Raw genomic sequence first — 13860 nt, 5'->3', positions numbered from 1 at the left:
AGCAACACTGCGAATTTCTTAGTCAAGAAGTAGCAGCATATGGGAGCATTCAAGTTCCAGAGACGGATGTAATTGGACGTTTCCATGTGAATTCAGTCCTACGTGTTTGTCTTGCTCTGTTTACAGAGAACCGTCCTCAGCCTGTACCACGATCACCTTACTGGCCTCAGGACTGCAAGATGCACCTGCATGCATGCACTCAGCCGGGCAGGTAGTTCTTTTAGGTGTGATAAATTGTCTTTGAGCAACTGAATTTATCGCTACTGACTACAGAGGGAGCCGAGGCCAGATTCCTGACTTTCAGAGGGTTAGAGTTAGGTGAAATGAATCTTTGCTCAAGCATTCAACCACAGCTCCTTGGCTTGTGCCGTTAGCTTCCTGAATTCCCAGATGATCTCCCCACACCGTTTAGCCAGGCCTGGAACTGCTTATTTGCTCAGAACCGATGGGATGAGACGCAGCGAGTTCAGCAAAGCCGTCGGCATTTCAGAATTACCCACGGACACGTGTATGCGCTGCCTTGTTTTTCAGCTGACACCGTGAATATACCTCATACTTAAAGCACCATGTTCTAGTCATGACCATTTAAAAAAGATACGATTGGAATGTTTAATGACAAAAATCCTCGCAGCGATCCGTACGGATGGGCCGCGGGGAGGCCGGGCAGTGCCGGGGCGAGGAGGGCGGCTGCAGGCCCTGGGCAACATGGCCGCGGGCTGCGGCCCTGCCTGGCCTGTGGCAGGCCTGGGGCTGGGGACCCGGCCCTGGAATGGGGGCGCGCCGTTAATGGCGGCAGCGGGGGGACGCAGGTATGCTTCGCGCTAGTACGGCTCATTCCAAAGGCTCCTCTGATCCTGCAGTGTTTTTCTGTTTTGAACCGGTCCTTTGATTAAAAACGCCTTGCTTCCAGCTCGCGTTGCCTTTTAAATGGCTCTGCAAAGCCCTCTCGCGGTTCCCAGCTCACATCAGAAGCGGGAGCTGGAAGTGTTTCACTGCAGAATAAACATATGGGCTGTAAATCCTGTGATTCAGAAGATTCGCCTGCAATATTCCTCTCTGCTGTTGCCATAGGTAACCAGGCTCTGCAAAACACCATTTACCCTGGAATGCAGGGAGACATGGAGCTCAGCAAGGGCACTCCAGTTAACCCTTTCCTAGCAAAAAAACCCATCTGCTGATTCCAAACCGCACTGTTCCTTGCTCTCAGCCGTGTATATTTGCACACAAATAAACCCACAATTGTATAAATTAAGGTAGACCACCTAAAGGTCCTCCTAAGCCCCAGGCACATGCACACCCACCCTGTGAGAGCAGTGGGTTTCCCCTTGTACCCCCAGCGCTGGGATGACGGCAAACACATCAGGGTGCTGTTTTAGCGGCTGCTGACTCAGTGGGGCTGTGGGCTCCCTGCCCTCTGCCCTGAGCTCCAGGCAATGGGTTAAACTCCTCTGCTGGAAGCGGATAAAGGAAGGAATAGAATCTGGCTGGCCTGCTCTGGACTCCAAAACTAAGGTTTGTGGAGCAGTATTTGTCAAATTGCTTTTTGTTAATAAGACAGGAGCTTACAGAGGAAGGCTTTTGATTTCCCTGTCAGCACAGAGCTTTTTTTATTTTGTAGCTGACAGAGGATGCCTAAGGTTTACACGGATTTGCCACATAATGGACACCCATCAAAGCATACACTGAATGTAAGACTAACACTGCTGTTTCCTGTCAGACAGTTTTGCAGCCGAGGCACTCTCAACATCTCCTAATGGCCTGTCTTCTACTCCATCACCTGAGGCACTGGGTGCGGACCATCAGTAGTTACCGTCATGGGCTGCACCCCATACAGGGTGTGGAGGGTGGCCACGAAGCTGTGCTTCAGCCAGAGGATGTGCAGGCTGGCAGGGTCTCCTGCTCAAAGCAGCCTTTCTGAGGCAGAACCCTGGTCCTAGAGTCCTTCCTATGTTATGGACCCAGTCACCCTCAGAGAAGATTTCTGGATGTACCTCTGTTATTTAATTGAACCACAGCCATGCTCAATGCACATATACCACCTGTGTGGAAATACCCATGCAAGCATCTGACCGGCACAACTGTGTCACCAAACTGGGTGTTACACAACACTCCGGATTCATTCAGTAGATACAGTCATATAAATGCTACTCTCCAACAAATTAAACAGATGGAACAGAGTTCAGGATGAGCTAAATTTGCATTTGCTGCAGCTTAGGAAAACAGCAGGAATTGGCTCCCAAATTACTTTTGTATTCCTCTGATTCTGACCCACCTGTGGGCTGATGTGGACCCCAGCAGAACTGAAGGAGCCAAAGGGATGGACCACACCTGAGCAGCATTTGTTGCTGCTGTCCCAGCAGCAGCATGGGCTCTGCCTTTGCCCTTCTTCCCACACGGAGCAGAGGAAGATGCATGTGTGAGGAATAAACTCACAGCCCTGAGCTCAGGCGGTGGCTAATTTATACTGCAGAGGAGCTGCAAGTGAGACTGAGGATCTGTCTCTTCTCCCATTTTCAGGATTTCTTATAAAGGGAAATCTTTCTTATAATTATTATATTTCTTCTTTCTTCTTTAGGATTTCTTATGAAAATCCTAAAGATGTTGTATCTCAAACCACTGTTGTCTTCCTCTTCATACTCCCCTCTGCAGTTCAATGCACGCACACATACACATCACCAAGTTATCAATTCTTTTATAACATAGTATTGCCCCAGGGTCATCTACAGATAGAGAAAATGCAGAGTTCCTGCCCCAAAGGGTTAACCACCGCGTTAGTTACTGTTACATCAAAGGTAAGATGGGAATGCAGAAAAGTCAGGAAATGTGGATAAGGCTGAAATTACATTCATAAAAGGTCTTGCAGTGGTTGGGAATCGCAGCCCATGCATGGACAAGCCTGTATTGAGACTGCTGTAATCCCTGAGTGAAACAGGGGGGAGTGAAGGAGAGGTCAGTGCTCTTTGTGGGATTCTCTGGCATTACTGGGGCAAGGCGAGTTAGTCCCTCTCTGTTATTTGAACAGTGAACAAGTATTTTTTTAGGATCTTTTATAAGATGCCAGAGTGAAAAGGAATAGGCAAGAGAAAATGACCCCAGACCATTAGGGGACTGCTGACTGTGGAAAAGTGCAAATACAGATTCAAATTGTTTTCCTGCAGAATCTTTTTTTTTTTTTTTTTTTTTGTGGCTTGTTTCCATGCCACCACAGAGAAGAATGGCAAAGGAAAGGGCTGATGTACACTCAAAAGAGGCTTTTAAAGATTCCCAAGAGCTACTGAATGGGTGCTGCCCGTTCAAATCCTCCCAGTTGCTGTTACCCTGGTCTGGCTTCTGCAGATAAACCGTCACAGAGCCCGAAAGCCACAGAGCAATGCGCGGAAGCTCAGCAACATTTATACCTGCTCTGACCTTTCCGGATTTGTAGTGGATGGCAGATGAAGGCTGACTTGTGCTCTGCCCCCTGCTCCCCTGGCACAGCCCGAGCCGTGGAGCCCCGGCCGCAGGAGCTGCGTGATGGGGCAGCCAAGCAGGGCAGCACTCCGAGGTGGGAGCGCTGGGAAGGCAGAGCTTGGAGCCTTCCTTTTCTCAAGGCTACACAACTGCCTTGAGACAAGGGTATTTAAATGTCAGGTTTTAGACAGTTCCTACATTTACTCAGGTTTGAGTGTTTATAGCAGGAGGCCTGCGTCCTTGCGCACTCCTATCTGTGTATTTGCATGATAAATGCCAAGGCTCTCTTCTGGGGCTTGTGTTTTTCCACAGCTGAGGTGACACACTCCCACCATGGTTAACCTTCTCCCGCCAGAGCTGATAAAATTTATTTCTTTTGGAAAGGAAATATCAGAGCCTGAGCAGGCCCAAAGCGATTTTCTTTGAAGGCTGCGTTGGCCGGGGCTGTGGGAAGAGCGACAAAGGGGACATTGTGGAGACAGGCTCGCCCGGAGCCGAGGCAGGAAGGGGTTACAGCTCGCAGCTTTCCGCCCCAGCTCCGGGCCAGACCCCAGAGAGACGGAGCTGTGATGTCAGCCTCAGCGCTGCCTCCATCCCCAGCATTCCCATCTGCCACAACAAGGGCATCCGTGCTCCGATTTCCTGACCCCTTTGGATTAAAACATGTGGAGTTAAATATACATCCAGCGCGATGCTCGCGCGCTCGCCCTGCACCAGAAATAGACTTATGGGAACCCGTCCGCAGCTTCTGCCACCCGACACGCGGGATCTGTGTCAGCGTTGTCACTGAGGGAAACACATGGTGGGAGAACGCACAGGCGTGTACGCAGAGCCCGCATCCAGCTCGCCTTTGTGCACCGCCGACCGTACGTGATCAGGGCCCGAGCAGAGAGGCTGGGGGAAGGGGAGCTGGAAGAGAGAATGCACATTAGGCCGAGGGAGTGATTTCAGCCTTTTAGCTACCCAAAACTTGCTGAGTTTTCAGCGCCTGTGAGAAGTTCCCACAGCGGGGCCGGGGCCGGTGTCGGCGCTGGGAGGATGGGCTGGTAGCAGGAGCACCCGTCTGAGGAGGATTTTGCTGCTGCCTTCATTCACGGTGCTGGCAGGGGGGCTGCAGCACGCACATGTGTGTCGTGGTGGGGTTTTTTCACCCCTGTGTGCGCTGCCTGTGACTATCCGCCCACATGGATCTGTGTCTCCATATTTATCTGTCATCCTATGTCTGCATTGCTCAGTCTTTTTCCCTTTTAAGTGCATGGGTTGCATTTCTTTCTGTGCCCAGATGGATTTTCTTTTACTATACACTGAGGGGAAAGGAAACGTGAGGATCGCAGACATTTCAATTATGTCTTGCTCAGAAAGGGGCTTCTCAATTTGGAAATATGAACGAAGGAGAAGAAAATGAGAATACTTCTTGTTCTTCCTCTCTTTTGTCTGCAGTCTTCCCGTCTTCTCTCCCAGTCTTTTATTTTCCCTACGTCTTCCCCCATCAGATTGTAAATTCTTGCTCAAATAAAAATATTTCCAACGTGATCTATTCTGCCTGTACGTGGACTCAGGCTCCTTTGCACAGACTGCTTCCTGTACACTCTCCTCATTCCTTTCTTCCCTTCCCTTAGCTCATAGCGGACCTCGACGTTGCAGATGTTGAGCTGTGGGCTGTTTGGTTCTGTGTCTCCCCACTTCATTGGGCTCCTGCCGATAGTGCTCAAAATCTTAGAGAGCAAAACACAGGGAAGCAGAACAAAAAGAAGCCCCCCAAAATCTGTAGTTCCCCAGTGGCTCACGAGGGCCTTGGAGGAAGGTTTATCCAGGAAAATCCTAATCGGGCGCTTGGAGAGGTGAGGCCAAATGGTTAAGGTAGGATAAAAACTGCAAACCTCTTAATTCTCTTAGTGTTTGGCTTAACCTTGCCTTGACTCTGCAGAGATGGCAGTAAGTAAGGATGAGCTTGTATTAGAAATAGGATTCGCTCTGCCCAGCCCTTGCTGTGCCAGTTCCAGCACAACAGGGCATCGGCAGTACAAACCACCGCTACCAGTTTCTGCTGCTTTGGAGCCACCTCACTTCCCAATTAGTATAATCAAGGCCAAGACCCCGGCATCTTTCCCCAAAGTTTTATTTTTTTCCTTTTTTATTTTCATTTGTGTGCTAAGATGACTTTCTGCCTGCTCTGAGACGCAGCCGTTCAGCCCCTGTGAGACAGGAAATACCGAAAAGCAGTCGGGAGAAGCGGAGGCAGCCTGTAGCGAGGCTCGTGTGTGTGTCACCGGCGGCACAATAAGGAACCTGCCTCCCGTGTCAGCCACTTTGCGTGAGGCGTACAGGCAAGCTGCAGTGGTAATGTGCATAATGTCTGTCACCCAGGTATTTCAGAGCGTGCCACAGGCTGTAATTAAATCGTTAAACAAAAGAACTTCAAAGGGGTCTGTCTGTGCAGACGGAGGATCTACATGCAAGAAATCCCCAGTCCTTTTCCACCTGGGTACCTGATTTGCCCCTGGTATCTCAGCTTTAAACCAGCCGCTTCACACCGTTCTTTAATTTCCCCAGCAGTAACACCAGGGGTTAATAATACTTAAGTGCCTCTCACCGAGTTGTTTTGAAGGAAATGGGGACTTTATTGAAGGAGTCTCTGTGCGAAGACTCATTTGGTAGGAACTTGCCTGCCTGTCTGAGGACCTTCAGGAGCAAAGGGGAGGAAGTGTGTGCAGTGTGAGATCAGCAGCCGGCTCCTCAGATCCATAAAGCCTGAGGGTCTGTAAGCACCTGGGGAAACACAATGGTAAAGAGAAGAGCCCTGCAAACTTTCTGTGGACACTAAACCAGGCTGCTGAACCTAGGAAGCGTGTCAGGTGTGTGGTTTTGGGGCTGGGACACATGCATCACACTGATGATCCGTTCTTGGTGCCTAATGAATCTGTTCTTGTCCTGACTTCATGCAAAAAGGCAATGAAATAAAGGAGAGCAGAGCCTGTCCCATCTCTTGCAGCGGACACCTGACTAGGCACCAGAAATGTGGAGAGTGTGTCCCAGGTTCCACTGGCTTGGTTAGGAACACTGTTTGGGTGAGGAGCTTTATTTTTCAAAAGAAATCAAGCAGGTTCCCTGTGCTTGTGGGCACACAGACACCTAACGTAGCTCCCTTACCCCAGACGCAAGCAGCCTTGTGAAAAGTGCCCAGCACCCAGGCTGGGAGAGGGGCAGAGGAAGAGGGGAAGCTGCAAGTCACATCCTCCTGACCGCCTTCCCCTTGCTGTGCATGGGGTCACGCCGCCCGCAGGAGCCTTTTGGGGAGCATCGTGAACGTCCCGAGCAAGTGTGAGTTGTCATTTATAGTTGGCGAAGGTAAACAAGGGTGGCAGCTGAAGCAGAGCTGCTGAGGTGCTCGGTGTGCTTCAGTGCTAGGCAGGAGTGCTGCTGCTTAGGAGACGGATTTATTAAGATTATTAGTAAGTGTTACTTGGAGGTGACTGAAATCGCTGGGTGAACTCCAGAGGATTAGCTTTCCAAAGATAGCAAATGCAAAAAAAAAAAAAAAAAAAAGCAACCCCACACAAACAAGCCACCAGTACCAGTTGTGTTTATTTAATAAAGTCTCTGCACAGGATTAGCTCGCAAGCATTTGCTCGGGTTTTGTGGCTGGAGGTATGGGGGAGGGGAAGGAGGAACCATCTTAGCGTGTAATTCCCCGGGCAAAAGCAACGCTGCAGCACGGCGCCTGGCCCAGTTCGCAGAGGAGGTGACGAGCTGCTCCGGGCAGGGCGGGCAGAGGAGGAATCACCTCTTCCTGGATTGCAGCGGATTTAGGGAGCCTAGCACGTGGCAACCGTGGTGCAAAAATAACCCGTGCGAGGAAGCTCTGCCCCTGTCCCCGCAGAAAGGGCGCGAGCCTTAGGCAGGGCACTGACCCCAGACAGAGCAGCGGCCTGGGGGAAAAAGAGCAGCAATGGAAACGGGCAGCTGCTGTTCTCCAGCAAGAAGCTCCCGAAGAGGCTCTCCAAGTGCTTGCAGACATGGATGTGCCACCCGCCCCCCCCCGCGGGCCCATCCGTGGGATGGAGGTGCTGCTCCTGACCCCGCCGGCAGGCCTGAGGCAGCGAGAAGTTGTCCGAATTTACAGGGCGCCAGCCAGATGGGAGCGGGGGGAAGGTGCGAAGAGGGAAAGGCAAAATCTGGAGGAAAAAGTCATCCAAAATCTGGAGGAAAGAGCTGTAGGGGCCAACATAGCCAATGTTTGAATGTTGTTTTCATGCCCAGATACTGTTCCTACAGGAGTTCCTCCCAAAAGCTGCTGGTCCATGCCACAGAACAGAGGGGGCCACGTGGGGGCTGCACGCTGACCCTCGGCCTTCCCCAGAGCCACACTACCAGAGGAACAGTCACCAGAGGAGAAGTGGCTTGTGTTGCTCTTCATGATTCACTGGGGCTCCTTTGGGAAGTGGCAAGAGAGGCTGAGGGACTCTGGTCAAGACAACGTAATGAAAGCGGGTTAAGCTGAGGAGAAGGGGATCATGAAAGCCTGTGCCCTTGCAGTTTCCAGTGAAATCACTTGTTTTCTTTGATGGGAAGCTGCTTTCTTACCTCCCAAATCCATGCTCCTTTTCTGAAGGACAGAAAGGGAACCTTTCTGAAGGTTCAGAAAATATCAGAAAATTTCCTTATGCAGAGCTGGGATCTCATTCCTCAGCCAGGGGAAGGGGACAAGGCACTAAACTCTTTGGGGATAAGCTATCGCATGCAGAAAAAGGAGCAGGGGAATCCTGCAACTCGCCTAAGTGGGAGAGAAGGGGTGGGAACCCAGTGGTGCGGTTTTATACCGAGTGGACAGGTCTGTCTGGTAACCCGTGGGCTTAATCCCGTGCAGAGACTGAAGGATATGTCAGCAGTAACTGAAATAGAAGCTAAGTGGGAGGTACAGAGCCCTGGATCCAGAGTAGCTAGCTTTCACAGGAGATGTCTTTGGTGCTAAAATTTGTAAAAGTAAAAATCTTGATTCCTGTGAAAGAGAAACTACAAGAATATTGGACTAAGGAGAGCAAAAGAGAAGAAAAAAATGAAGAAAAAAGAGAGGGAGAAGGAGAGAGAGATTGCAGAATTTCAGGGTCATGTCCTCATCTCTTTCTGTTGGGCTCCAACTTTTTGATAGCAGTCATAATTTCCACATGAGAAGCTGACAATTGAAGAAACTATTTTGTTTCATAGGTAAAATGAAAGTATCCACATTAAAATAAAAGAAGCAGGGCTTTCCTTTTCTGTGACTTCTCCATGCATTAGAGAAACATCCTCAGCTCTCAGGAAACAAAAGCTAACGTTTCTTTACAGAACTGGAAGGCGCTTTGCAGTGGGAATAAAACCACTTCCTGAGGAGGGGAAGCAGAGAGGGAGGCACTGATTTCTTCTCCCTGGTCACCAATGGCAGGATGCGTGGGAACAGCACCCAGCTGTGCCAGGGGAGGTGCAGACTGGACGTCAGGAAACATTTCTGTAACAAGAGAGTGGTCAAACACTGGGACAGGCTGCCCAGAGGTGGTTGATGCCCCACGCCTGTCAGTGTTCAAGGGGTATTTGGAGAATGCCCTCAGTAATCTGCTTTAACTTCTGGTCAGCCCTGAAGTGGTCAGGCAGCTGGAGGAGATGATCTTTGGAGGTCCCTTCCAACTGATCTGTTCTGTTCTGTTCTGTTCTATGGTCTGGGTCTGATCTGCTCAAACCCTCGATTTACTCTAAGGAGCTTACTGCTTTCATTCTCTGAAGCTGGCCGAGCAGGTGCAGGTTGCAATGTGTGGTGGTGAATATACGGGGCCCTAGCCTAGGCCCTAGGCTGACTGCTGGAGGATCTCACAGGACAGAGAGAAATGCTGTGCATATGTCTACTGCCAAGCTATGTATGCCCATTAGTCTGCCAGAAAGAGGAAAACAGGTAAAGGGCCTTGATTCCATATCCCCGTGTGTGACTGATTCACAACATCTCCAGAAATAACCTAGCCCCATTAGTGAGGATCATTGGGTAGCTCTAATTTACATCAGAGAACCCAGTGCCCCATGACTGGTGACACCAAAGGTGCTTGAAGGCCACCTCTGTCCTTGGACTTAATACATACACAGAACATAGCCAAGATTAAGGGTCTGTCTCTCTCTGTGATAAATATCCACTTTTATGGGACTGTGGCCACGAGTCCAATTTAACACTATAAAGTAATTTTCTGTGACAATTCATATTCCAGCATCGTCACTCTCATCTTCCTCTCTATCTGATATTTTTTAGTGTTTGGTATCATGCCTAATACAGAGAGATGGCAATGAACTGGATGAGACATTTAATAAAGGAGATGTCTGGAAAATGAGAAGGTTTTTTATCTCTGAAAAAAATCTTCCAGTGATTTGTTGGAACATCCTATTTCAGAATGGGTTTGGCTTCGAAGGGCCACAGTTGTATGATTTGTCCTCAATAGAAATTAGAGCCTCTCCGTATTTTTATGAGGCTGAATGATTAGTTTTTGAGTTATTCATTATGGACTGCTGAACCTCTCAGGACTCCATGAGCTCTTTATGAGCCATATAAAAGGATGCAGACTCTCTAGCAGAGACGAGAAATTCCCAGGAGAAGAGAGATTTGGAACAAAAGTGAGATGGACAGAAAGAGATGGAGAAGGTAAACTTCTAAAGCCTGGAACAAAAGCAGGTTCTTTAACAGCCTGACAACTATCTAGACTCCTGCAAGTGAGGAGCAGAGCAGGCTGTACTGAGAATGTTTAGAAGCAAGCACAAGACTATCCTGCAGAGTTTTATTTCGTATCTGATTTGAAAGGCTTTATGTCAGCAGGAGAAGCCTGGAAGGTTTGTTTTCTAGGGCTTTCTCCAACCAGTGACCCTGAAAGAAATATGCCTGCTATCTCCAGTGGACCCACGCATGTTATTGACTTGCAGGACACTTTCCAAAAGAAGAGTCATTTGTTCAAAATAGCCTGTTTACAACCAGCAGGACATACAGATCAAACTGAAAAAAGCACAAAATCACTCTTTCTGCAAAGCTACAAAACAATGAATTTAAAGAAAACGCACCAACAGAAACTGTATGTACTGTAACTGCCTCGGTAGATGCCTGGGTCTCTCAATAAACACCTTTAGGATTTCCAGACTGGTTAGAAAAGGCATTGCATAGCAAAGCTCTTTCTTACAGAGAGACAATTTCATAAGTGCCACCTGCTGATTGGGAACTTGGCTGAAACATCCTGGGCTCCACGTGTCTTACAGGATGCAGCTTACTTTCCTACCTGGAAGCAAAGTCTGGTAGAGCTGCACGTTAAATGGAATGGAACAGGGCCAAAGCTGGCTAAATAATGGAAATGTATTTGTGAATATTTATTCAGTGAAAATATTGCCAAAATTCACAATATTATTGATAATGAATTATTTAACCGGCTCCAGACGAATACTCCGACAGGATCCCTGGCTGTGCCGTTCTGCCAACAAGCCTCATGCACACACAAGCGCTCCCACCGCAGTCAGTGCCGAAGCTCGCTCAGCTTGCCAGTATCCGAGCAAGGAGCGGGCTCTGCTGCTGTCGGCTGAGTCAAAGTTTCAAAGGACTGATAATGATGGATCAGGCAGGGGCAGGCCGAGGCAGGGATGCAGGCAGAGCTGGACACATCGGTGGGTATGCACGGTTTGCGGTCTGGGACAAAGCCAGCTCCAGAGGGCTCTGTCTGTGGTCTCTCTTCAATCCATCTCCTATTTTCAGGCAAGCTTTCCACAAACACAAGTTCAGGCCTCCTCAACATCTAAAATTTCTCCTTTGGCGTCGGATGCCAGCGCTGCCCGTTGGGGTACCTGCCCCGGTCAGGCCCTGTGCGGCTGTGCAGACAGGTGGTGCTGTGCATAGTGGCTGCAGGTGCTCGTGCTCCTGCACACAGCATCAGCGCGGCGGGCGTGCATCTCCTCCCCATGTCAGCGGCAGTTCACCAGCCGTGTTTTCTCCCTTTGGCCGGAGGACGTCTGCCTGGGCTCCCGCCCAGGTCTGCTCTTTAAGGGCAGAGGCAGCGCTAAGTGAGGAAGTTGTGCATATTTCAGGCAGGTTTAGGGACGGTTGTTCCAGACAGAGCCTGCTTGTTGATCTCACTTGTCTTTCTTCCACATAACTCACGCAGCTCAGGTCAGCCCTCTGCTCTCTGCCCTGGCCTGCTTGTGCAGAGGCTGCTTCCAGCCCGGGTCATGCGTTCCCCCCCTCCCTCCTACCACTGCCAAGCCTGTTCCTTCCACGCGGGTTTAATGAGAGGCCCGCCATGGCAATCAGAGCCCTCCAGTCACCGCTGAAGCCAAGGTCAAGCCTGGGGCAGGAACTGTCCACGAATACAGACACCAGAGCAAGGGGAAGGAAAGAACAATAAGAGGCATTTACTTGCAATGTACTTGAGTGCTTGAGAGAAGCTGTCCCCCCAGATCGCTGAGTCAGCAGCGGCTGACAAATTAGTCAACAGGATGACTGGGCCTCAGCTCCTGGCAATTAGCATCGACAAAGCTTTGTGTGCGCCTCTGTGTTTTCCCATTAGCTGTGGCTTGCACGCCCGCGGAGGGAGGAGGGATTGGGGAAGGAAATGGCTTGCTTTGACTTCGCAAACACATGGAATTTGCATTCCCAAGGTCGCGCAGCAGTCATTTGGCTTCCTGTTTCAGCATCTTTGCAGGCTGTAGCCGTTATGAATAAAGTCTGCTGAGAGCCTCTGAGGAGGGAGGTGCATCAACACAGCTGGAGGAAGGGTGGGCCCTGAATGGCAGCAGCAGAGGCGCTTTCGATTAGGAAGGGTGTAGTTTAACTGACCTGCTTGGCCAGCAAAAACCAAGTAATATCGGCAGTGGTCAGGTAGAGGAGTTCCCTGGGGAGAATGGGAGAGCTAATATCCATATTCAGTGTTAGAATAAGAAGGGTGTCACAGATCCAGAGTGAGCGGATTTGGCAGAGCTCGGTGATGAAACGATAGATGGAGACAGAGGGGGATCAGGACTGGAATAAAAGGGGATTCTGCAGGTCAGGAGTTCAGTGTCTTGTCAAAGGGATTTGGGAAGCCAGGGGCTAAAAGGTGGAGCTGCAGGTCAGGATTAAGCCGAACCTAAGAGCTGAATTCTGTCACTGCTTGGCAGAGGTCACTGCCTCCAAAGCAGGCTGCAGGGGTCATGGCCCACGCTGTGAACAATGACATTTCCTGGATTCAGCTCCACTGGAACTACAAACACACTTTGTTGTTAAAATCCTGTGAATCTCCTCTTGCCTTTCCAATCTTCCATGCCAGGTCACCGGTGCTCTCAGGCAGGGTGTGAGTTAAAAGTATGCAGAAGGCCCTGGAGGAGAGGTCAAGTCCATCTGCTTTTTTAACTTTCCCTTCATCCACTGCATATATCCCTCCCTGGAAAGTCCAACTCTGCCGCACCATCATCCTCATTCCCAGCGGGCTGGTCACTGTGGTTTAGGCAAAGTCCAGCTGTGCTCCCAGCTCCGAAAGGCCCAGCTTTCACCTGGGGGGGTTGGTGGGCATCTTTCTGGGTGCTGGGAGACCTGCCGGTCTGCGTAGAGGCTCTTTCAAAAGCTGAGCTCAGCTGAGAGCAGCAGAAGCATCCCAGCTCCCAGTCCTCCTGGTCACAAGGGGATATAAAACACGAGGCAGTCTTTATATCCACAGCATGCTCCCGCGCTGAGTGCAGCTGGAATCCCAGACTGCAAATCCTGCTGCCGAGAGCCTAGCAACAAGTAGAGGTACCTGCTTAAGCTTTTGAGGATGGGCTAATGGAGGTGAAAGTCGGTCAGTGTTTTATTTTCCGAGTTCGCTGGGTTTCTTTCTAGGAACCATAATTCTCAGTTTGTAAGCCTTTGTATGCAGAGACGAGCAGAGCCACGTCCCTTTACACTCCCGTGTGCCGTGCTGACCCTGAGACCAGTCATTCCTGCTTCGCTGGCGGACCAGCGGCCTCGGCCTGCCTCCCGTTACCACCGTCCCATCCCATGCTTTCTGGAAATACCAGCTGGCATCTCACTGCATCATTAGGTGTCTGAATAGCTTCTGAATCTGGGTCTCTCTTCCTCTGTGCTCAGTTCTTCCTCTACAAGAGGGTCTAACTGTGGTTCGTGTCAGCATGGGCTCTGCTGTAGGCCCGCGTGGGCTCCAGGCACAAACGTGGCTGCTGAGGAGCTGTGCCCCCCCCAGGGCTCCTGCCAAGGCACGGGGCCGGGCCTTCCTTCTGTGCCTCTGACATGGCGGCGGCGCACACCACTGGGTCGTGCCTGACCATTGCTGCTGGGTCCGAGCTTCAGAACCAAAACCTGTGCCTTTCACCACCCTTCCAGCCCACAGGAAGCAAATGCACTTCATCCAGGGCACGAAGCAGTACAGATGCGTGGAAAGGACAGTGAATTGC

The 13860-nt window shown here is 50.4% G+C and overlaps 1 protein-coding gene across 1 annotated transcript in view; it reads left to right on the top strand.

The window, feature by feature from the left end:
• The window catches only part of ANGEL1 (angel homolog 1), a 188393-nt gene that overhangs the window by 72891 nt on the left and 101642 nt on the right, over window positions 1-13860 (top strand). The gene's annotated exons all lie outside the window — the stretch shown is intronic.

Source organism: Oxyura jamaicensis, chromosome 5 (assembly GCF_011077185.1).
Source record: "Oxyura jamaicensis isolate SHBP4307 breed ruddy duck chromosome 5, BPBGC_Ojam_1.0, whole genome shotgun sequence".
Lineage (NCBI taxonomy): Eukaryota > Metazoa > Chordata > Aves > Anseriformes > Anatidae > Oxyura > Oxyura jamaicensis.
The sequence above is the reverse complement of the archived record's forward strand: the minus strand, read 5'-3'. Positions and strand labels throughout refer to the sequence as shown.